This window comes from Bactrocera latifrons, unplaced genomic scaffold (assembly GCF_001853355.1).
Source record: "Bactrocera latifrons isolate USDA-ARS-PBARC rearing strain unplaced genomic scaffold, ASM185335v1 scaffold_98, whole genome shotgun sequence".
Lineage (NCBI taxonomy): Eukaryota > Metazoa > Arthropoda > Insecta > Diptera > Tephritidae > Bactrocera > Bactrocera latifrons.
Window position 1 is genome coordinate 1022621 of NW_017537689.1, and position 26707 is coordinate 1049327.

The 26707-nt window shown below is 34.1% G+C and overlaps 1 protein-coding gene across 3 annotated transcripts in view; it reads right to left on the bottom strand.

The window, feature by feature from the left end:
- The window catches only part of LOC108977958 (nostrin), a 56391-nt gene that overhangs the window by 25701 nt on the left and 3983 nt on the right, over positions 1 to 26707 (bottom strand). The window contains exons 1-2 of one of the 3 annotated variants that reach the window (XM_018947963.1): positions 10480 to 10524; positions 10260 to 10420 (exon numbers count right to left, since the gene is read on the bottom strand). The exons of 1 other annotated variant lie outside the window; for it this stretch is intronic. The gene's annotated coding sequence lies outside the window, so the exon portion shown is untranslated. Of the gene's footprint in view, positions 1 to 10259; positions 10525 to 26707 lie in introns of those variants that run through there. One more of the 3 variants, XM_018947962.1, reaches the window with a different exon arrangement.

The window sequence follows — 26707 nt, forward strand, 5'->3', positions numbered from 1 at the left end:
TTAGAATTTTTTTTTTGTAATTCAAATTTCAAAAACTGAAAACAATTATTATATAAAATAAAGAAAATTATTTGTTCATGAATATTTTTATTTCAAATAGACATTTGAGGTTCTTCACAAAGTATCTCCAAATAAAGAGACTTAATATTCCCATATTTATTTGCTTTTCATAACTTTCACATTTAAAAAGTTTAAACTTTACTGTTTTTAGGAAAGAAATATTCGAAAAAGTTGAGAATTGAAGGAGAAGAGTTTTAAAAATGAAAAAAAAATTAATTATTGAGCTTTTCGATATAAAAAAGTAATTTTGATATCATCTGATTGAAAAAAAAAAACATAAGCCAGTTAAAATCGAGTTTTCTTAATAAACTCTTCGGTAAAATTTTAGGCCAGAATTATATTAGCTTGATTAATGAATCATCAACAGTTCAACTATTTAAATTAGTCGTTGTGATTAAAAAACATTTTAAATAAAAAAGTTGCAAAAATGGGGAATGTATAATATAAGATATGAAATATGAAATTCGAAATATAAAAAAAAATTAAATATATTATAAAAGAAAAAATAACAAAAAATTACTCACTTTTAAAATTTTCTATTACACAATAAATGAAATTTCAAAAATATTGAGACCCATATGCATAAAAGTATATTTTAATTAATATTATTTTGTTATACTACATGTTTTTTAAATTTTGCTATTTTATTTTCGGAATATTCTATCAAACATTATGATAAATGCTTTATGTAAATAATTGTTCTAAACCACACACTGTTCAGCGCTCTTGCATTCGATAAGGAACAGAAATAAAAACTTAATTATTTATCATGTCTATATCAAGCAGAAAATATTAGCATAGCTTAAATTAAAAAGCGCCATGCTAGCCAGCTTGCTAACGTCAATACAAAGTTACACACACACCAACCTATAAATAGTTTACTAATGTAATCAAATGCGCATGTGCGTACGAAATTGCAGCAAAGTCCAAAGAAATACGGAAAATTACATGTCAACATTTTGAGGATAAACTCGAATGAAGGCGTCATTTTTATGACTATTAATTAGGCCAAGTGCTTGAGAAGACGGGTAAACGGGTAGCCAATGAGGCTTGAAGTTGAATTAAAAAACAATTAAGAGGGCTAAAAATGGAAATTGCAAATGAGCACAGCGGACGACAATGGCACAAAATTTATAAATATTGACCAACCCAGATAATTGTGCATACATATCTCCATATAAGACTATATATAAATGGGGAGGAAAATTTGTAAAAATAATTGTATCAGCTTTGTGTTTAACGGTAATGACTCTTATCGGAAACTTTATGTAATAGAAGTGTAGGCAATTCAGAAAGCAAATGATAAATGAGCTGTGATATGTGATTAAAAAGAACAGAAACAACAATATATTTCTATAGTAATCAGCATAGGATTACAAAACTATAAAATATCTATTAAAGCTGCGAAGACACCAAATTGTTTTAGATTAACTCATTCTCGCTATCACGTCTCCTTAGGAAATACTTTCCATTCAAAAGCAACATATAACCAACGGAGTTCAACATGTTATTTTGGATCGACACGATCTTTAGGGTTAAATATATTATGACTTATGAATAAATTAATAAAATATAAAATTTCACAGTTTTGATTATACTAGGACATTACTTTAAACTACTATTTTTAAATAATTTCTCAATTTTTTCTTTGGAAAAATATGTTACATTAGTTTATAATGCTTTTGATCTACACCTAGTCCTCTTAAAATACCACCATCTGATTTGCCAATGAAATATTGCCTCCCCAATACAAGATCGAACACAACAACATGACCCAAAACTTCCATTGCTGCAACTAGCAACTAACTCATAACCGATGATTTCTTCAATCAATTTCCGCACAAGCCTACATTTTACTTATGATTGTACTTCATCATTGTCAGTTTTCCGCCGCTCACTCAGTTTTTTCCAGCTAAATTTAATTTACATCCTCACATCTCCATTATGTTGCGCAGTTGGACAAAAGGCCCACTTTTTTCGGTTTGTCATTGCTTCTTCGTTTTTTGTTTTGTTGTTGTAGCAATCATCACTGATGCCTACATTGTCATCTAAAGCTTGATTGTATCATATCGATGACTTGGCATTCACCACTCGCCGCTGGGTGTGCAGTTAAATGGAGTGATGCTCGGCGATAAATTGTGCGCGCAATGGACAGGAAATGCAGTCGCCTATGAAGGTTGGTAAGGTGGCTAAGCAAACGACAAGCAAATAAACAAAAAAGTCTCGGTTTGTACCTGCTGCACCTTTGTGGTTATTGTCCGGCAAAATGGTTACGTGGTAAGAACATTTAGAATTGACAAACAAAAAACGAAGTAGAACTGTCTTCTAAACATGTATTTCCTGTTGCAGAACAATAACAAATTAATGGAGACGCTTACCACGCGTTTATTGTGTTTCCTCCCTTTTCTCGTAGGAGTTCCCTTCTCTGGATTTCTATGCATCACGTACTATGTTTGTGTGTAAAGATTTGTTGGTACGCATTTTTAATTTTAAAAATTCTCTTTCGAATCGTTTTGTGTTGCATATGCTTTCCTTTTAAATTTATTGACGTATGGATGTATTTACAAAAATGTGATACGAGAACCTACAAATTAATACGTAGCCAAATATATGAAGGTGTGGCATACAAAAAAATTGTGCTATTCGTGGATATTATTTAGAATATACTTGTATGTATGTATACACTCTTGGAAAAAAATAGTTTTATCGACCACATACGACATAAATTATTGTACACAACTTTTCATGTTCGATTAACAGTATAAAATAGCTTAAATTTCTAAAGCCACAACTTGCCCCCAATTGATAAAATTATTTAGTATTATCTATCTATGTAGAACAACTATGACAGATATCAAAACAAAATTACAACAAACAATGTAGAAAATATATTAGTAAAAGTTATATATGATATAAGTTGAGGTGGAAATAAGTTTTTGAAAATCTCTTCAACTTAGTACAAAAAATTAATTAATTAGAAACAAATTCTCTGAACTGACTTTTGATTCGAAACTAAAAAACACCCGAACTGGTTTAAACTGCGCGCGGAAACCGAATCGGTACAAAAAAATCCTAAAACCTGTTTTTAAGTTCACGTGGGGTTTGATTTCCATTTCTCAATTGGTGTGAGTTTGGGATCTTGTTGTTTAGGACGGGAAAAATTTTAACTCAGATTTATTGCCGTTCATCCGAAAAGTTCATTACTATTACTATGGACTACGTATCTGGTTTCATAGAAGACCAAAACCAGCCAGACTAACAAAAACGTAACCGTTAAATAAGGTTGAAGATGTTGCAGAACTATTTTGGGAAATCTTCTTTATCAAAAACACAAGTACTTAAGTGGTACGAAACATTCAGTGAAGGTCGTTAAGTCATCGTAAACTTGCCCATGTGAGTTGCCCTTTTCACATGTAGAAAGAAAGAAACCTCACTCGAAAATTATCTTGTTAGCATTAAAATGATCACAGAGGATGTCAACATCTCTTATGAATCGATTCAACAATTGTTTTCGTTAATGTTTGGTTAATGTTTTGGGCATAGACTCGTACCGAAATTCAGGCATTACTGGTGATGAGAAGTGAATTTATGATTATGACACCGAAAGTATCCAACAATTAGTAAATGGTAATATATAACTGAGCAGAAAGCGAAAAAGATAAAATTGGATGAAGCTACAGCATGCTTGTACGAGATGTGTTCAAAAAGTATCGCGAATTTTGTGTTTTTTCAAAAATTATTTGTTTATTCATGAATATGTCCCCTTCAAAGTAATCCCCATGAGATATTATACACTTGTGGCAAAGGTTTTTCCAATCTTCGAAGCACTTCAAAAAATCATTTTTTTTATCTTCTTTAGCTCCTCCGGCATCGCAGTTTTTATCTCGTCAAGAGAAGCGTGACGTCGTCCTTTCATGGGCCTCTTCAGTTTAGGGAACAAGAAAAAGTCACAGGGGGCCAGATCTGGGGAATACGGTGGCTGCGGCATCATTAGTGTGYTGTTTTTGGCCAAAAAGTCGCGCACAAGCAACGATGTGTGAGCAGGGGCGTTATCGTGGTGCAAAAGCCAATTTTTGCCACATCCTCTCGGCCTTCTGAGAACATTTTATACCTCTGATAAACGCTGCTTCGGTCCAAGGTAGCTTCTCCGTATGCCACGTATGTCAACATTCGGAATACATCCGCGCACTTAATTTCGTTTTTCACACAAAATTTGATACAGGTTCTTTGATCCATTTTTTTGAATAGGTCAAAATCGAAGACGATCCAAAACACGTGTAAGCAAAGCAGCTGTCAACAATGAAATGAACATTCAAAATGGCCGAGCTTGTCGGCATAAGTGAGAAACATGAGTACCAACATAACGCCACAAAAAATTCGAAATTCGAATATACGTAACCCGCGAAAATTCAAAATTTGCGATACTTTTTGAACACAACTCGTATTGGCTTAGGAGCCTATTTTGAAAGCGAATGTTAATCTAATGAATATTCTTTTTTATTTTAAAAATAATGTACCTAAGCAGGTACAGGTATTAAAAATTTGTATTAGAGTGAACGGAGCACATCTCAAATTTTCAACTTGGTTCGTCTAGAGTTTCCCAATCAGAAAATCATATAATTCTCAAATTTTGGTTTTTTCCAACCAGGGAAAATCACATTGTATACAACCTAATCCAGGATTCTGTTACAAATTTTCTTTTTAAATCTCGCTACTAAAGACTTTATTTAAACAGGGTTAGAGCTCCGAAATGGCAGTTCTTAGCCGAATAAATTCCGGTACGTAGCACCGCCTGTTGTGGGAATCGTTCGCCTATCCAAAAATTGAGTGTTGCCACACTTTACAAGAACAAACTTTAAAGCTGTTTTCTAATGCAAAAAGAACTTTACGCTTTTATACGAACTTTCACATATCCACACATACATATGCACTTAATTACTTTTATTTATAAACAATTACATAGTTTATATTTACAACCTTCAATGAAAGTACAGCAAAGCGTGCAACAAGAATAACAAACCCAAAAAGTTTAGTAAGTATTTGTTTATTTGATTTGCTAGTTCGTTAATTCGAGAGCAATAAAGTTCAGTTTGGCTTCCTTGAAAGTAAAAACTAAACAGAAAAGCCTTTGGCCTGCGCTCGCACGGAATTTGGCGGTTGGACTTTTCACCAGCGCATAGCTGAAATATCTCTTACGAATTGTACATTTAAATGTTAATCGCTGCCAACAACCTACAGAACGCTGCTTGCGACGTTTCTGGCCTTTTTGGCAAATGCTCAAATTTTAAAAATAAAAGTTGGGATGTGAAAAACAAAATATATACCATTTTACTTAGTATTGAAAATGCAGTGTATATGTTGTAAATTTTAAATATGTATGCAGGTATATACATACATTACACATAGGTATGTGTGCCTTGTTGAACTTCTGAACATTTTAGTGGCAGCCAGAAAAGCAATTGAAATTTTTTTAGAAAATTTATTTTATGTCTGAAAATATTTTTTTCGAATTTAGTTAATGGAAGGAATGTGATTATATTTGCATGGTGACTGAAATTTGCTAAATTTTAATTTTTGAAATAAATGCATATTTTACATTTTATAATGTTTAATTTTTAACATGTCTAGCCGTTTTAGTATTAAAAATTTCACTGTACTGTTTTAGAAATTGCTTCAGCTGTTGTGTAATTGTGATTTTTACGAAATTTATTTTTGAGAGGATTAAGTTTGAATAACATTGAACATACACTGTATAAAAAGAACATTAAAAAAAGTATTAAATTTTACATTTACGATATTAATTTGTTTCACTTAAAAATTTTGCAGTAAAAGTACTTTTAAATAAAAAAAAATGTTTGATGAAAAAAATATTTATATTGAAAATAAGTCAAATTTGTTTACACTGAATCTTTAGAATCCTTTACAGATGAAAATAAATTTACCATACAATAAATGTTTGTTCAGTTTCTATGACAGCTATATGCCATAGTAGTCCGATTTGAACAATATATTCGGAGATTGTAACGTTGGCTTGGAGAATGATCTATGCCAAATTTCGTGTTGATATCTCGTTAAATAAAACACTTTTTCATACAGGACTTGATTTTAATCTTTAAGTTTGTATGGGGGATATCTTCTATAGTGGTCTAATATCGACGATTTCGACGATTGAGCAGCTTTTTATGGAAAGAAAGACATGTGCAAAATGTCATATTGAAATTTAAAAAACCGAGGAATCAATTCGCGTATATACTTTCTATCTCCCAAAATTAAGATACCTAGTTCTGGGTATAAAAATGTATAAAAAATTCTATCAAACATTATATGCATACAGATATGCAAATTTACTTATATACTTGTTTTGTAATAACTCATTAATCAGAAACTACTATTCTCATTTGAATTCTTTATTACATATAATCCCAAAGTGCAAAAGTGCTTTAATGGAAATACTATTTCAATTAAGTTATGACTATGAGATGTTTATCAAAACTGAGTTTATTAACCAATCATCCATCACATCTCACAGTTCTTACGATAGTCTTCCACCCAAATTTTCAACTTAATATTCTTGCAGGCGGAAGTGCTTGCTATAGATCACAAATACCAAGTATCGTGTAATATTCCCAGCACACTTTAATGACATAAGTTCTTATCTTGGGAACTTTATTTAAAGTCAAACAGCGGCGAATCAAAATTTGCATATGTATATGACAAGTGATTCAAACGAGATCGAATATAAATATCCGTTGATTTAATTATTCATCAACGTCTGCGTCTGTGTTTTTTTTATCATATTATGTATGTAAATTTTTGCTTAATCAGTTGTATTTGGTTTCGGTTATGACGCCAGAGCTCTTCTAAAAAATGCAGAGGAGCGGCTTATCACGAGTGTAGTGTTCAGTTATTTATAAAAATGTATCAGTTATTTAAAGTGTAGAGATGATTAAGTGAAGAAATCTGAATGCGATGTGTGTTCAACATTTTGAGACGCTAAAGTCCAGAGAGGACTAATAATATCACGTGTATTTCAAGATATGCTTTTTGTCTTAAACATCTAGAATATAATCAGGTATTTTGGGTATTTTTAAAATTTAAGCAAGGTTTTAGAAAATTCAGGATTTGTTCTTTTAGCGATGATTATCCCGATAATATTTTTCTTGTCGAAAAGTTTTACAAATATTTTTCTATATATATTTTTTTAATTTATAGAAAGTTTGAGGAAATCAATTGTTCATATAACTGATTATTTTCACGATAAAATTTTTCTTGTTAGAAACACTTAGATTTTGTTTGACTAGCACGTGTTGCTTGAGATTTTATTTTTTTGGAAGTTACGAAGGCGCGTGACCATTCTTTGAACCATTTAGATTAAATAAATCATGCTTTTTGTTTAGAAGATATTTTTTAGAATTAGAAAAAAATATGAAAAGAGGTTACAAGATCATCCAACATTCTTAATGGCCATAAATTATTTCAAAACAGATACGGCGATAATAATAACAACACGTACGAGCGTTCAAAGTAATTTTATTCATTAATACCAGTGCATACATACATACTTACGTATGTATATAAATCATATATGGAGATGTGTAAACAAATATGTACACATATCCAGATCTATCACAATCACTAGACGTTAGAATCAATGTTTTTAATAGCCAAACAATTAGTATATAAACGTAAATTTGCTATACAACTACTGCAATTCAGAAATAGCACGCAATAACAAATTAATTTTCTAGTCCACATGTACAATACATATACAATATATATGTATGTATAAACATATATGTACATATAAAAGTATATGAATATAATTACATATATTTTTTTCTGTTATTAACCACCTTTATAATGGTAATTGTTTCGGTAAAACTGTGAATTAAATAAAAGGTAAATGGAGATATGAATCAGTGGCGTAGTATTTTACTACCTTCACACTACATGCATTTCAGATTTCACAAATCACTACTTTTGTCTCAAAGTAAAGTGGAAATTAAAAGTAGAAATATTATCAAAACTAAAGACTACTTATTTCCATTCGCTCAACAAACAGGCTAGAAAGAAACAGTATAAGAATGATTGCGCTATTCTCCAGATTTGCCAGTTACCTGCCTCGCACCTGCCATACCTTTACATACCCAGATTAAAAACGCCTACCAAGTATTCAGAGAAGCTGAAGGATAAATAATCTTCTTCAGAACTCTGTGTTGACCTTAATTTATTTGTATTCGTGGAGATTAGTAATACTACACACAGAAAATTTAGAAGGAAACAGTGAATATGAAAAAGAAATTCCATTTGAAATATGAACGAGGGATGGAAATTTCTGACAAACCAAAAAAAAAAACATACATAAACAAGTATTAAGCGAAATGTATCTAAGTCAAAGTGTGGTGAATAAGCGCTAAAACTGAGTTCACATAAAAGTGTGGTGAATAAGCGCTAAAAAAATATAAAAATATTACCATCAATGTACGGTTTCCAAGTGAAAGATAAAAATATATAGTAAATTTTGGAAGATGTAACCGATTTCGCCCGCACGGGGATGCAGGTCCCTCAAGTTGTTCTACACCATTCAACTCCATCAAGCGTTGCTTGAGTAATAAACTCTAGTGGAATACCTCAGATTTTGGAACACTAGCACCCTGACCTGCCCATCACTCAAATATTCTGCAAATATTCTGGAGTATTATTTGAAAGCTTCTACTTTCACTTCACTTTAGGTAAGAAGCAACCAAGAAACATTGCAGGAATCAACCCAGCGCATCTATCTATAAGATCGAACCTACAGAAACTGCGAATATCCAGCCTAAAGGAAGAATGTCAGTTTGAGGCAGGATAACTTTCGCAGTTCCCAAAGTATCAACTTGAAAGGTATTGGGCAATTACGGTGAAAACTACGACATTTTAGCAAACCTATCAAGTTGCTGAACAACGCTTAATTGGTTCAAAACTGTGAGTGTAATGAGCCTAATGATGGCTTATATAGAGTTAGAATTAAAAAAAAAAAAAAACGATTTTTTTTTTCTTAATGAACATATATTAAAGAATACACGCAAAAAATTTCATATCATGCCGGTGAATATTACTAGATTTAACATTACTTTAACCAAATCTTTTTTTTGTTTTTTTTATTTTAGAGAATCCAGTTCAGAGATGTAGTGGTCACCGCAAAAAGTATTTTCTGAGAGGAGCTCCCGAAGATCAGTTGTACTTCTATTCCAAATAAATATTTTTAATACTAATAGTCTTAAAATACAGTTAAAAGATACCATAATAACTGTACAAAATTTTGGATCAATAAATTTAAAAGTTTTTTCAAAAAGAAAAAAAATCCTGGAAAAATTGCTTTTTTTCGGACTTCTAACCAAAAAACGTTTGCGAACCCCTAATGAATAGAATGACCACATAAAAAGGTAATAAATACTTATAATAAAATGCATCCCAATAAAACATTTGTGGAAGTAGTATATCTTTCAGATTGTTTGTCTTTTCCATTGGATTATTATAATAAAAACACATAAATAAACAACAGGCGAAACATAGTCAAGAAAAAAATTAGGAAACATATTAAAATATGTTTTAAAGGCTATATCTTCTGGAAATTTAAATAAATAATCTGATTCGTATAAATCTGACAAAGGAAATTATTATGGCTCAGCAGTGAACGGCTTAAAACAGCACCCAACGATCATATTCATTACCATTATTAAACCGGCACGAGCAGCCCACTTCCCTTCATTAATATTTATATGGTAGGTAAATATATGCAGGCATAATTTTTTAGTTTCACAAAATCTTAGTTTCATAAATCAAATGTGTTGGACGGAGAATTAAAATTATAAAATATGCACCTAAAGAACTTATTTGGTCCAAAATTGCTAACACATGCTTTTACAAACAAGGATCCAACATCATTATAATATAGAAAAGGGACATTGAAAGCAAGATAAATGAAGTACAGACAGTTGAAATAAGAAGTATTGCTAAGACGTTCATCAGAAAATAATATTTGAAGACAAAACTAAACAATATATTATAAACAACTTCTTACACAATTTTTTCTTTGCAACCAAAACTTATATAATAAGTTGTTATATTCGAAAACACTAAACTTTCTGCACATCATTTCATAAAAATAGCAAACTATTTAGTATTTGTTGTAAAGAAAATAGATGCGTTGTATTTACTTGTGCTGTTTGTGTTTTCTGTATTTAAAAGCACTTCCCCAACTGCGGCTGGCTGTCAAAAAAACGCTGGCGAATACAAATTTCGTCGACACTTTGTGATAATTCACTTAGTTCGTTTAATTAATATGCAGTTTAGTGGAAAGAAGTATTGCAGATAACTCCTACAAGGTCGAAACTATTTATTGATATTTTGAATAATTATTTTTCGAATTTTGCTTACGTTTCCCTCGTTTTATTTCGCATACATTTTTATTGGTGTTCTTTTGGGTATATTTTTTCTTTTGAATATATTTAAGGCTATTTGAAAACGTTTACTTTTAACTTTTATTGTTGTTTTTGTGGTTTTTGTTGTTGTTGTAAGTAGTTTATGAACACACAAGTTAATTGCAATTGTCAAGCGCACGAACCGGTTGTCTGCTGGCGCTCCAATGCATTTTTCCACAATATAAATATTAATAACATGAACAAAATACAAAATAAATATTTTTTCACGAAATTCACTTTATACTTTAACTGCGCAGCTGTTAATGAGCTGATAATTTATTTTATCACTTGGGCACAGCGGTAAAGGGCGCGCAATTCTCACTGACACAATTTTGGATTCAGCCAATACTTTTTGCGCAATAGCTTTTTATTTCAAAATTATAAGATATTTGAAAAGTTAAATTTTTTTAATTATTGTAATTATAACATTTAATTCAAATTTAACTTAATTTTTATTTTCATAATTTATTTTTTTATTTTCCAAATTTAATAATTATCAACTATTTTCTTCTCACAAATTCCCTTGGATATATTTTTCAGCACCCACATCACTTTATTATCTTCACTTTTTTAATTTATCTAAATATTTAGCATCCCCTATGGTCGAATTCCCCCCAGTCGCGCAACTCTTCGACCATTTTAAACCTTCGTCGCCCACTTTTATTTGCTTTTCACTAAATTCCCTTTCGTTTCACTGTTTTCATCGTTGTGACATTTCTATTTTCTATATTTAAACACACTTCTTTATTGATGTTCTAAATTTTTTTTCGGAAAACATCCCACACGCAGCTCGTTGGACCGAAAAAAATACCATACACAATTCTTCTCTCCCCCAACCGCAAACTGTTTTAATGAATTTTCCTCCGCGACAACGATCTGAACAGCTGAAAAGTCGAATCGAATCTGTCCGCGCGCACCAACAAAATCGCCGGTGGCTTACGGCTCAGTTGACATCGCATGCTGACTCCGGTTTATTCTCAGCTGCCAACGTCTACCTGTGTTCTTTCGCATCCCCACGTTGCTGCGCTGAGGAAAAACATCGCAGAAAAGATGAAACAAAGCAGAATGAGCAATAAAAATACACAACAAAACAAAACAGAGCGAGCAGAAAATGCAGCTGGCAGCAAAAAAGTCACGAACTTGCAGAGGCACATGGTGAAAAACAAACAGTGTCGAACAACAACAGCACAACTCACTGGCCGAGTGAGAGAGCCAAAACAAATGCAATGCACTGTGTGCTAACTGGGTATGTGTGTATTTGGGTATTTTGGTCCCATGTGGTGCATGCTCTTACCGATTGCTGCAAGTACTTCCAATGTGAACAGTCTGTCTGTTTGGCTGTCTATCGGTCTCTGTTGACATGTGCGGCGTTTATTTTTGTTTTTCGCGCTCTCTCGCTCTCATTGAATTTTACTAAAATTAACTCTTGCCATAAATTGCGAGCGCACCAAAACAAATTTCATATTCATAATAATAACAACAACACTTTTGAGCGAAGCGAATGATAAGAAATGCTTTCAGGTGTAAACTGCTGATTAAAAGACCGCAGCGGGCTGGTGACTGGCAGCAAGCATTATCAAAGCGTCGAATAAGTGCGAGATAAAATAAATTAGAGTGGTGTACACCGGAAAAAAATTAATTAGGAGTATGTTGCTTTAAAAAGAAAGCAATAAGAGTTTAATATAAATATGTATATATTTTTCTTGGGCTCGCTCGGGTCAATCGGAAAAAAAATTAAATATCTTCTTCTTTCTTGGTAAAACTTTTACCGCTTAGCTTATTTGGAACCTTATCACATTGATTTGACTTCTTTCATGAAGTCACTTTCTTTCTTGGATGTCTCTTGATCTCTGGTTAGAAGACAAAGTGAACATTTTGTGGGTTTTCTTTGTAAATAGTCGCGAAGATTTTTACCTGAAACATCTGCATTTTATGTCCGCAGAGAAAATATCCTCATGTGAACATAAATTATTGAATTGGTAACCCTGAGTGTACTTATTAAATCGGGTTGGGAATGAGTTAGGTCTCTGTTATCCCTCTAACTTCTAGCTCTGTACCTCTGGGCATCGCGTGTGCTTAATATGGCGCTAGTTAACAACTAGTTCCTCTGAGACCGCGAGATCCAACTAATTGCTCTCAGTACGCTTTATCTTGCCGCAATCATAAGTGGTTTTATTGGTCTTTATACAATAGGCGGCTGAAAATTTTGTCGAACGCTAACTGTCAAAGGTCTACGGAGGAAGTTGAGGTAGAAATATCCAGACACTTCTTCCTCCATTGTTCAGTTCTTAGCAGGTATCTCTCAGCCTTCCAGTAACCTATCCCAATATTTTTTACTTCAATCAATACTAGTTGTACTAAGGTATCATTATGGACCTGAGTTTTTGGCTGTTCAAATTTAATCGGTTTATGGATCGATCTTTTAATCTAACCCTAACTTAACCCAATATCTTTTACTTCCTAAACAAAAGATCAATTCCGTCTACTAGAGGGGTTTTCTGGATCACATACCGGACACATTAAATGTATGAACATACTCAACAAATTCTATTTCGATTAGATACAAATTCGTATTTTTTATAAGTAAAAACAACAAGAAAATTTTATCGGTACTTTTTCCCACCGCATAAGCGTACACATAAAATTATTTAACCCTTTTATTGATAGCAACCGGTTTTTAATGGACATGCCCATATAAGAGCATATCTGTTAACTACCATACATATAAAGACATATGTATGTTAGAGCATTAAATAAATAAATAGCAAATATGTATTTATATTTCTGCTCATTGCAATGTATCTTGCAGGTAACAATCCGTTTATAGGTGCACCAAACTGCCATCCCCTCGCCCTAAATGCGTTGAATGCAATCGAAATCTTGTGTTGGCTTGCTACCATCGCCTTTTCTGGACAATTTTTCTTGCAGCATTTTCTTGGGCGATCAACTTTCATACCGCGATCTGAGATAGCGGTTTTTAAGTTATGAGAGCGACAAACAAGAAGTACGAGTAAATGTGACCAAATAAAACAGTGAAGTTGGATAAGTGCATTTGTTTACATACTTATACTAATAAATAAATAACAAATAATACAAATTACTATACCGTGTAGTGCTCAGAGTCATGAACTAACCAACAATTTATCGGAAATGAATCATAACAATTATGCTTTAGAGACAAAAATCCTATATTTAACATTAAAAGAACACAAAAACTTGGAATCAGGAATTTCGTATATAACTTTTAAGATTCCATTTTGCGATAAAATTGTTTGATATATCTTTTTAGAGTGATCGTTTGTCACATGCTGTAATTCATCTTTCTTTTTAAGACATGCATTTGTTTGAAGTTAACAACTCGCAAATACCAAAATAGCGCATTGCAGTTGTAAAATTTCGATTTGTAACATTTTTCAGATATATTTACATGCATCTGTACACACATACCTACAAATTTACTTATTTGTGAAAACAGCTGTTTTGAGTATTCCCCCCAGTAGGCCCCAGTTCACAACCAAGTTGAGCAGCTTGAGATGCTGGACTTCACTTCAAAATGTAAATCGTTTAATTAAATGCGTACTTATTTCAATAAAGTCATAAAAATGACAATTAATGAAGAAAATATCGAATAATTTATTAATACTCCTGCGAAACCGATTTTTAACATATAAAAGTCGCGAAAAAACCGGTCGATTTCTCAGAGATAAAATTTTTTGAAGAGGAGAGAATGACATACTCAAAATATTGGCTTAAAATAGAGATATTGAACGTGAAAACAAATTTTTAAGCATTTCTGAAAAGAAAGCAATGGTGGGTAAATTCAGATAATAACCACGCCCATCTCTAATACAAACTATTAAAAGAGCGACATAACAACAAGTATTAAGTGTAACTGTAAGGATACATGCTCTGAATATAAATCTGTATAAAAGTTGTCCAACTGGTCGATTATACCAGGTCAAGCTCCCATATACCGAATATTAGAAAATTTAAACCTATAGCTGACTGTATAACGAAAATGTCGATAAATATGTAAAATATCTTAATCAGAATAAGTGGATATACTTTCGCGAAACTCCTCAAAATAAAATAATAATAATAAAATCGATGAGTAATTTCCTAGCCCTCACAACTATAAATAATATAATAATCATAGAACTCCCAGTTGACTTTATGTTGTATTATAAGAGGTTTAGCAATAGGGACGCTACAAAAGTAGGCCGATAGGGACAGCAAACGACGCCATATTTTTCTCGTTCTTTTGACATTTATCTTGATTAAGGTTTGTCATTTTATCATGGAAAGACATACGATCCAACAAAACGTGTCGAAATTATTAAGATTTACTACCTGTGACGTCGTTGTAGCGAATTTGCGAAAAGATCTTGACCTACATCCTTACATTATCAAATTGATGCAAGAACTGAAGCCGCTACCATCAGAATCGTCGGGCAACAACTTGAAAATGATCCGAATTTTCATCGAAAAATCATCTTCAGCGACGAGGCTCATTTCTGGATGACTGGCTTCGTGAATAAGCAAAATATGCATTATTGGATAGACAATAGAGAAGTATGTGTGGATTACCCGATGAGTCACCAATGCCCCCTCAAAAAATTACGGTTTGGTGCGGTTTATGAGCCAGCAACGTCTTTGGGTTTTTGACTCGAATTGGATGATATGAACTTGAACAATATTTGGTTCCAACAAGACGGCGCCACAAGCCACACAGTGAATGTCACAATCGATTTATTGGTGAAGGTGTTATCTCACGAAATGTCCCAGGCAATTAGACGAATCAGTCTTGCGATTTGACGCCGTTAGACTATTTCCTGTTGAGCTATGGTCTATGATAGAAATATCGACTGTGAAATTGTAGCATTATCGGAAGATTTATGCTTCAAAACCGTCGAAATTTGGGTTCAGCGTCTAGACTTCTGAAAGCGTACTCGTGGTGGCCATACAAAAGAAATCGAGTTCCATACATAATGGCATCGAATGCGCTTTTACAGGAATAAAGAAGTTTAATGATTTTTTGTTTTTTGTAGCGATATTATTAAAAAAACGCATTATATATCGGTCAACGTGTAAGTTCTGTTGACCAAAATAAGTATTTTCATGCATATACTGTTTGGTGCCGAAAAATTTTGAAACCAGTTCCTGAATTAGTCTATTTCGAATCATTTATTTTAAGTCTTAAATTTTTCTTTAATTTACTTTTATTGTCTACTTTTCTATTTTCAATACCTAAGCAATTGAGCTCACTCTATCTAACTCTTTTACCTCAAAACTCAATAACCAATTAAGCGCCTTCGCAATAGACAAAGCGGTGTTTCAATTTGCAATAATAATCAAATGAGTGAAAATGATACTAAAATACAGAAAAAATAGAACTTGGACTGCACTGAACCTATAATACCCTTAACAGGTAAGTTGCTTATAACAACTAGAAGGTATGTACATATAATATTAGATTAGGTCGTAGAGTGGATACAAAAATCGATGAATCTTACTTAGACAAATATTCGTCCTAAAACTCTTAAAAGGTGAATCCGAAGATGCTCATCGATCGACGAAGCGTTATATCTAACTATGTATATGTATAACTAAATATGTATATGTATAACCGGTCGGCGGTTTGCTTCCAACGGAAAACGTTTCGTTAGTTCCTTCTGGCCTAATCATTTGTTCGGGGTATAAAAATAAGTAACGGCAATGAAATGATAGATTCCTTTATTGCTTTTTTAGGAAGTCAGGCGCTGGGCAGTAAAATGTATATACATATGTATGTATGTATGTATGTATTTATAATTGAAGGAGCTTACTAGGCCAAAGTGTATCGAATTTTCTAGGAACTGTAAATTGCAATTCGTCAATAAGCGAATTGGACTTTCTAATAAATTTTCTCAACATTCAGCAAAAAATGAGGAAGCTTTGGCTGGAAAAAGTGTAACTAAAAATGTTGGTTAACATTCTGCAGACAGAACCAAATACATGATAATTGGCGAAATTCGAATTTTATTGCACATTAGAAGTTGTGGTGTATACAATTAGCAAAACAAATTTCAAGATAAAAGTAGCACAGCAGCCAAATTACTCAGGTGTAACTTGGACGATTAAAAGAGTGATGAATATGTAATTGCAGGGATACTAGTAAGACGATTGATGTACTATATGTCTAAGTACAGATGTATAGATGTATGCAGGTCTAAATAATAGTTGTGTGGAATTTTCTCAAATTTTCAACATTTTTCTCAAATTAATTAGAATGTAAATAATTCGAAAAGTGAGGTATTGACTCATGATCAAATTTGACCCGGACTGGTCCATTCAAAACGAAATTTATAAATAATATTTCCTTTTTCATGTTCGTGTGAAATTATATATTAATAGAATCTCAAAATTATTATTATTATTATTATTTTTTTTTTTATTTTTTTTTTTTTTTTTTTTTGTTTTTTAAATATAAGAATGATAATCACTTTAGTTACACGATTTCCGATCATACTAGAAGTTAAAAGAATACACATGCGCGCTTCAAATAAAAGCACACAACGTATGTAAATAAAATATATCAAAGGTCAACCTTACAAGGCTGAACATTTAATTAATATTTTTCCATCAACTTAACAGCTAATCGTATCAATACATCAAATTTGAGCAAATCAGCCACTTCTCTCTCTTTCCTCTTTTTTTATGCAATACGAAGTTCTCAAAAAATATTTAAATTTAATTACAATTACAAATTCAATTCAAATTGATGCAGTTAAAGTGACAGCTTCAGCAAGCCACCCAGAAACGAAATGCAAGCGTGATTTTGTATAACAAGAATAAAACGTCAACCGTATCAGCTGCTGCGGCCACACTTAGCAGTTGCAAGCATCTTGTGGCATACGCTGTGTTAGCATTTAATGGAAATCCGTTGACATGCTTGCATCACATGCCGCCACGTCGTACGAAAACTCCTCAATCTCCATGTGAATGACAGCAGGCAGAAGGAAAACAACAACAGCAATAACAGTCAACGAGAACAACGGTTCTTAGCCGACAATTTGCAACAAGTGGAAACACTTTAATGCACTGAGAATAATTTAAGCGCCTAGTAGTGCTCTTAGATTAGATAACAAGGTTGATACCAAGAAAGGGTCGCACTTGGACTGACTAGGAACAGTATTTTCTAAAGCAAGAAAAATGGAGCCAGTACTGTATCTATTAAAAATCTGCTTTTCTACCTCAGCCAACTCAGTTAGGTACGTATCGTAGGTATCGAAAGGTCTGAAATATAAAATATCAGATAAAACATACTGCATGTATGAAATACAGGACAATCGAGACGGAAGTGTTAAGATGTTTCAACGGCTTCTTCCGCCAAGCAATGTCCAGTTATTACCCCGGCAATTAGCGGAAGCTTCATTATTTTTTTGCGGATAGAGCTTGGAACGGCGCAGGTATCATTACTTGACCCGCTGTTCAATAGTAAACCACCGCGGGCATCGGTGGTCCGACCCGTTCCCACTCAAATGACTGCGGCGTTTAACTCACTCCCACTCCAATGACTGGGAGAGATTATAATCTTTATAGTTGTTTCCGATTTCGACTCGGTTATAGCCGAGTTTACAACAGCGCGCCAATTGAAAATTCCAAGGGTGACCAGGTCCTTCTCCACCTGATCTTTCCAACGGAGTGGGGGTCTTCCTCTTCCTCTGCTTCCCACGGCGGGTACTGTGTCGAATACCTWAGTACTAGGATGGAGTCAGTCCTACCTTAGTGTAGGATTTCACACAAATGAGGAAAGTTCTCTTAACGCCTTTCACTTGGGAGTGACCAAAAACGATTATTTTACATATGGCACAAGCAGAACACGACTTCCGGTCTTAAACTAGGTATTCTCTGGGTAGCCAAAAAACATTCGTTAGAAGGCGAGCAAAAGCGAGAAGGCGAAAATCCTTTCCCAGGGTTGTGCGCTGGATTTGTGACCTGCCACTTATAAAAATCCCCAATGAAAAGGAAACAACAGCCTCGGATGCGTAACCCTCCTTTTTTCACTAAAGCCTGGTAGTTAAATTATTAATCTTAGACGCACGTAAGTAGCCGCTGATAGTTAAGAAAAGGATTCCAATGAGTTTAATGCAAATAATGCCACTCTACTATTTGAATTGATGATCGCTTCAATAAAAGAGTACATTTTCCGGCCTGAAAAAAGCTACAGTAGTCAGAAAGTCTGACAATTAACACCACCAAAAACCTCCGCCCAAGCCTTGACCTTACAAAAAAACAGAGTAAAGGAGTGTCATCAAAGGATTCCACTTATATAGTACCGAAATTGGTTTAAGAATAAGAAAATATATGTGAGATTATTTTTTGTTAGAGATCTTCTTAAAATATTGATTTAAAAATGATCTAAAATAACTAAAAAAAAAACACAGAAGAAAACATCGGAGGCCGTCCAAATTTTAGAATTTTCAAAAGATTTCTAAAATTCTCGCAGTGTCTGCAAGCTCATCACTCCACTTCAAACAAACGGTCGCACATGCGCAATGAAATGTCTGCTATCTGCGACGCAGCATCTCAAAGGCAACAGCAGAATTTAATAATAACAACAACCACAGTGGAATTGCACTCGCATATGCCCAAGACCGCCAATTACACCTGTTGCTTGCATACGATGCCGTTGATGCCATTTGTTTTGGCATTGCAACACGCTTGCGCCCATATTGCACAGTGCGGATGTTAAAGCAACAGCAACAGTAACAACAACAAAGTAGTGAGCATGCTGTCAACAACAATTGTTCCGTTTCTAACTGTTGCCGCACATTTCGGATGTGGCTTTTGTAGAGTTCACCAGGTTTTTTTGGTGTTGCTCACACACATGTGCGCTTCTGATGTGTCTTCTTTTGTTGCTTTTTGTTTACATTTTCGTTCTTTTTGCTGCAACTTTTCTAACGAGCACATATAGCTGCGATTGCATGCACCAGCTGCAGTTGTGGCAGTGAGTTTGTTGCACTTGCCGTGAGATTTGTTGGCGATGCGTGCAACGGTATTCGAAAATAGTTGGCTGGCGAATATTTTATGTGTCTTGCGAGCAGCAACTATTTGTATTCGAGTTGGCTAAAATGATTGGCGCATATACTGGTATGTGTGAGTATTCGCAACACACCATTTACAGCTACTTGACGCATACTGCGCAACTATTTGCTCGTTCTGCTTTATGTGAATGGCTGAGCAATTAGAATTATTTTCATGTGGCAATTGTTGTTTTTGCAGACATTAACCGCTTTGTAGACAAAATTAAATCACAACAGTTTATTACAAACACAAACTAGGCCCATACTTGCAACATTCAATATACATATGTATGTCCAAACGAGCATCATTAAACACATTCTAAGAGCATTGAAAGTTGGATCACTCAATTCGCTGCTGCTGAAAAAATTCAACGACATTTTTAGATAACAAGTCAAGTTATTATGACGTCGCTTGTGCTGGCCTTTAAAATAATATTTTTGGACAAGAAAAAACATATGAATCACCAAAGCCAAAAACATATTGAGTAGTCGAAAAAGTATTTTCGTATTTTGTCAATAGATGTCGTTGCAATCGTATATCTCACAAAGACAGCTCGAAAAAGTACTTAAACGTGAATGGTTGTACAATCGGGCCTAAACAAATTGACTAACAATATTTGGATAAAGAGTTAATAATAACCAATAGTGGTCGGATATCATTAATGCGTCCACCACAGATCATAAATACATAAGAGGAGAAGTTTTCCAAAACGCTATGAGCCATTACTTGACAAACAGATCGACACTCATCATTTTTTTCTTGATTTCACCTTCGTCAGCATTGACAAGAGCTGCGTATTCGAGACCATGTCTCAATTTGGTATCCTTGCAAAACTAATACGGTTGTGCAGAATGACGTCGATCACAAACATCCGCTCTGTTAAAATCTGGAAGGACGTCTCTGAACCGTGCGATGCCAGACGAGCTGCGCTAGCTAGGTTTGGCCTTGGGGAGAACGAGGGCAAGACAAAGTACCTGGAGGACACATAAAAAGATTCCTCGTGCCTTACACACAATATCAGCTCCATCAAAATCGGGAAGGTCGTCTCCGAACCATTCGATACCCGAAGCGGTTTTAAAAGAATGATTCCCTCTCGTGTGCCTGCAAAGCTTTTTCCAGCTTAGAAAAAGACGCGAAAGAGGTTGATCTTGTGGCAAACGAGAGCAAGGCAAAGTATCAACAACACAAACATAAAGATTCTTCGCGTCTTGGGAACAACATCAGTTGGCATGTTTAACTAAAAGGTTAAGAGCTTTGCATATCTCAAAACTGACAAAAATTCAACCAATGCTCTAAGCCCGGATATCAAGCACAGAATAACCCTTGCCAACACGTTCTTCTATGGGATCGGTAGCCAATTAAGGATCAGATCTGTCTCCCGACGTAAAAAAAGTACGCTCTATAAGTTTTTCATTATTTCTGTTCTATGGCCACTGAAACATGGACGATGACGCATCTTGTTAAAAGGGAACTTGGAACATTCGAGAAAACTGTTCTACGCAAGATGTGTGGAACCGTCCGCGTCAATTAAACGCAAATAAAGCCAACGGATGTGTTGATTGGGCCATGTCGATCGTATGGATGTTGATGCTCTAACGAAAAGCTCCTTTCATTAGTGACCTATGGTTGCATCCAATAAAAGGACCGACTTGATCCGGCAAATAGTTTCGGAGATAGGAGCATCCGAATAGTTTTAACTTAGTGTAACCGTCTCTCACAACTCTAACCCCGTTTTTCTCGACACGCTATGTTTTCCGAAACGGTTGGACCGATCGACTTACAATTTTCAAATGACCTTCTTGGATATATTACTCAGGTAACGATCGAAGTAGTTACATAGTTGATAATAATTTCTTATATTTTAAGCCACTGGGCAATGTAAATTTTTTCTCAAAGAACAATTAATCAAAATAGACATTTTGACTGCATCATCTAAGTTGGTCTGTAATTACAACCGAGACAAACAGCTGCTGAACACTTTACAGTGGACGCTAAGCAAACAAAAAGAGTGAAGTTCACTGAGTTATCTCACTTTTTGTGGTATGCGCACCCAAGTATACTGTACACATGTGATATTAACCGGTAATGTGTTGTTAATGGCTCAATTATCCCGCTACAACGATACGCTATACGTTCGGCCCAAGCGATTTTCCTAACGCCACCTCACACATTCATGCCTCATTTTCGCACTCGTTTATAAGCGGTAAGTATTATGGTTTGGTATTGTTGTTCTTGTTTTTGTTACCACTTGGCGTTGCAGGGCACTGTGGCAAGTTCATAATTGCCAGTGTCATAATGGCTTTAGCCAACAGTTTGGGCTGGATTGTTTAGTAGCACAGACATCTATGGTGTGCAAATAGACGTGTGGCTCCAACTACGCTATTGCAGCCCTCCATTCATGCTAACCGTAAAAGTTGTCTCAATATTGCACACTCAAACCAGTTTGTCGCTTTATTTTATGCTATTTTTGTTTGTTTATTTATTGTTCTTGCTCGCTTTGCAAGCTGTCTTAATGTCTTTTAGCGCATAAAATTGGCTGTACAATGAATCTGAGCTCGCACTTATGCAAATACATATGTTCGCAAAGGCCCCAACTTTGACTCAGCCACACTTGCGTTGCACATTTCTTTACAAAAGCGTTTCATTCATGCCTCTTTGACTGCAATTGATTGTCTAGTGGACAAGTTTTGTCTGCCACAGCGGCAATTAGACAAATGTTTGCGCTCATTCGCAGTGCATTGTTGGAGTTCTGAGTATTTGCAAACATAGAATTGTATATATAGGGACAATATGCAACTATGTACATATATATTGATATACGAATGGGTGGACTTAGATTTCTAATGATTAAGTAGTCAGCTGCTACTTTATGGTAACACAAGAAGTGCCACAAATTCTCCCACACGCTCTGAGAAATTTTCAATTATGAACTGATTTTCATTATTTCACGGACTTATATGACACCTACATACGTATATGTAGTCTTGTGTTCAATTATGTATGTCAAGCTCTGCGATTTCAAACAATTATATGAAAAGTTAAGTATTCTGGTTAATAAAACCTAAAATTTATTGAGAAGCGTCTTAATTGTGGCATATTTGCAACACTTAAGTGAACTTGCCAACTGAGACTTGCCTGCCAGATGAAATCTTCTGGGTATATGAAGTTGTAATCATTGGACAGAAATAACCTAGTTCAACAGGTCGACGTAGTGCAAAACATAGCTTTTTTTTAATTTCGAGCTTTTAGCCAAATAAAGTATACTTCAATAGGAAAGATATTAAAAGATCAAAAATTCAGATGAGGTAAGATCATTTAGGTATAAAGTACACGAGTACATGTTTCTGTTTAAAGCAACCATCACAAAAGAACTAAGAAACTACTTAGATTTATATTTCGAGCTATCAAAGGCTATGAAACCAGGAATTTATCGTTCTCTTCTCTGTAACTCAACAATACTCCTACGTATTTACTTGAGATGGAGGTTCGAAGAGATGTGTGAATACTATAGTAATAGTTCTTCTTAATAAAAACTTAGAAATTCTTCCTTGATGTATGTAATATACTGGGAAAGAATTTAACAGAAAGATATTAAGATAGACTGAGCAAAAAAAAAAGTGCATACAATGTGGTCCCAACAGGTTATGGTTGGCAATAAAAATAAAGCAGAAACAATAACTTGGATTGATAACGAGTATCCGCAGGCAGGAAAATCAACTATCAAGGAATACTATGCTAAATTTAGACCTGGTGAACTGAGCACCGAAGACGGTGAACGCCAAAAGAGGTTTTTGCCAACGAAAACATTCAAAAACTCCACTAAATAATTTTGGGTGACCGTAAAGTGAAGTTGTTCGACTCTAAAAATATCAACTGAACATGTGCTTCATTATCATTCAGTAATATTCGGGTATGATAAAGTTCTGTGCAAAGGGGGTGCGGTGCGTTCTCACTTTTGACCAAAAACAACGGCGAGTTGATCATTCGGAGCAATGTTTGGAAATGTTCAAAGATAACAAAACTCGGATTTTTTTCATCGATATTTTCATACATTGTCACATATCGATGAAAAAACTCGGGTTTGTTACCTTTGAACATTTTCAAACACTGCTACGAAGCATCAACTCGCCGTTGTTTTGGTCAAAAGTGAGCTCCATCCATGATAACTCCACCATTTTCCTAGAAAGTCCAATCGACAATAATCCGAGTTTACCAAATAGGATTAACTCGCTCCAAAGCGTGGAAAAACGCTACAATCGTCTGGCAAAGTTATGACGTCTATATTTTAACAATGATGACAAAAAAGCAAGTAGTGGGCTTCGAATTGCTTCCAGATCTGGACCTCAACGGCTATTTCCTGTTCTCAGATCTCAAAGAATGCTCACTGGCAAGAAGTTTTCGTCGAATGAGTAGGTATCGAATGAGTATGAGGCCCATTTTGAAGCAAAGGACTAATCGTTCTACAAAAATAGTATCGAATAGTTGGAGGGCCATTGTAATCACTGTATCACCCTTGAACAATTAAAAACTTAAAAAAAAAATGTTTTGCCAAAAAAATGTGTTTTTCTATGGTATGCTTTAGGCTTTTCAAGAGAACTGTTAGGGCATACTTCCACGTTAAGCAATGTAAATGTTGATACCAAAACTTTCTAGTGAATGTAAATGAACAAAAGCAACGTAGTCCAGAGCAGTCAGCAGTAGGGTGACTGATATTATAAAATGTGAAAAGATTATAAAGAGCACTGTATTCTTAGGAGACATTTTCTTGATTGATATAATGAAATGACCATAAATAAATAATCGTTAGATAAATATAATTAATATCGCTCTCATAGTTCGACGAATAAAGATAAAATAATATTGAATATTAACCATTTCAAACAGTCAAATAGTAGTAATCAGTGGAAGATATTTAAAAATAAACTTACTGAAATCTGATTATGGTTTCCAAGATAAGTTCTGAGTATGCATTATATTATATAAAAAGTCCAAATGTGATGTTCAACTTACCTGTAAAAGATATTTAAAAAATTCATTAGCAGTCGTATATACCAAATTTTTTAACAAAATGTTTTAAAATATATTGGCATTAAATAAATATACCAATAAAAAATGAAATGTTTTCTTTACTCGTTATTAAATGTTAAAGAATCCAATAGAATAAAGTTAATATCAGTTATTTATGTATAATACAAAAATATTTATTACTTGTTATTAGTCACAAATTATGGTGGCAGTTACAGGCTCATGCTATAAAATAGAAACAAATGGTTTTAGTCACAGCTATAAAAATTTGAAAAGCTTTTGCTGGTAACATGTGGTTAAACACTTGACTAAATTGCTTGCACGAGTCGAAAGCTAGCTAATGTGCTATAAACTAAAAGCTTTTTTATAGAAAGCTTTCAACAAGTCAGTGATATATTTCATTCATGCTTAGTTGTGGGTGAAGTTCCATATTAGTTTTCAGTAGGTGTTAGTTACTAATTTACGCAACCTATAGTAAATACATATATGTGACCTGGTCTACGAAAAGGGAGCTAACGTGCGAAAACTARTTTATGACTTTTTGGATTCTATCACGTGAAAAAGCATCTCATCTTCCATCCGAATCAACTAAAAATTTTTGACACCTAAGCCCCCTTTCCGTAGACCAGGTCACATATATGCATATAATATGTAGAGAGAAGCTTTCATTAAATTGTTGGAGTAATGTATATGCAAATACCTAGCAAAAGTCGTAGTCAGTGCACATTTAAGATAAAGTTTTGTCCGATACTTGTTAATAAATATTTACATATCTACAAATCTATATTAAGCAACTTTATATATACGCATATATGCATATATACATATGTATATGTATACACGTACATGTGATCGGTTATGCTTCGTTGCTTGACGTTGCAATGATAGCTGATCTTAATTAAATTTGACCTTTCAATTAAGAATTAGCTCCTCCAATGAAATTTACGCAATATTGAAAACTAAATAATTTGCAACTAAAATGGTTGAATAAAAACTTCAAAATGGAAAGTCGATTTGACGCCATTCGCAGCAACTCCGACTGACGTATAGAACGACTTGGTATACAAAATACATCTTCTGCAGGAACTGAAGCCGCTCGATCTTCCCAAGCGACATCGCTTCGCTCTACGGGTCCTTAAAAAGTTCCAAGAAGATGCGACGCTTTCGAGTCAAATTTTATTCAGCTATGATGATACCAATTTCTGGCTCGATGAGTATATAAACAAGAAAAATTGCCGCATTTGGGACGAAGAGCAACCTGAAGATGTTCAAGAGCTGCCATTCATCCAGAAAAAAAAGGTTTGGTGTGGTTTGTGGGCCCATATTTCTTCAAAAATTATGCCGGTGAGAACGTAATACCGTCAATGGTGACAGTTAATGTGATATGATGACCGACTATTTGATGCCTGAAACTAAAGCTTCTGGCGGCTTTTGTTGTTATTTCAACAAGACGGCGCCACTTCCCACACATAGCATCAAACAATGGATTTATTTCAAGCCGTTCGATTGGTTACCGAGATCGTGCGATATAACACCGGTCGACATTTTTCTGTGGGAATATATAAAGTCTAAAATCTATGCGAACGATCCTGCTTCAATTCAGGCCTGGGAGTAAAACACCACGCATATCATTCGCCAGTTGCTAGTCGAAATGTTCGAACGGGTAATTGAAAATTGTACCCAACGTATTTACAATCTGAAAAAGATTATTATTCTTTCGAATCATAAGATTAAAATATTTGTATGTATTTGTGTGTAAGTGTTGCCATTAGAAAAATTTGCAAACCAGTGAAACAACAAATTGTTTTAGCAATAAATCGTGATTACACATTAAAATGCTCCGAGAAATATGCATGACAAATGCATAAACAATTGTTGGCGCGCATTTAAGTTTGAGTATTTAGTGGAATCTACAGTAAGAGGGCAAGAAAATAGAGATTGCTAAATTTTTGACTAAATGATAAGGCAACTGTAATTAAATATTTTAGCAAAACTTTATAGGTTTCTAAAAAGTTAGCTTAATTTAGAAAAAATATTTTACTGAAAGACAATTATACAAAATTGGAATGATATTCAAAAATATTTTTAAAATT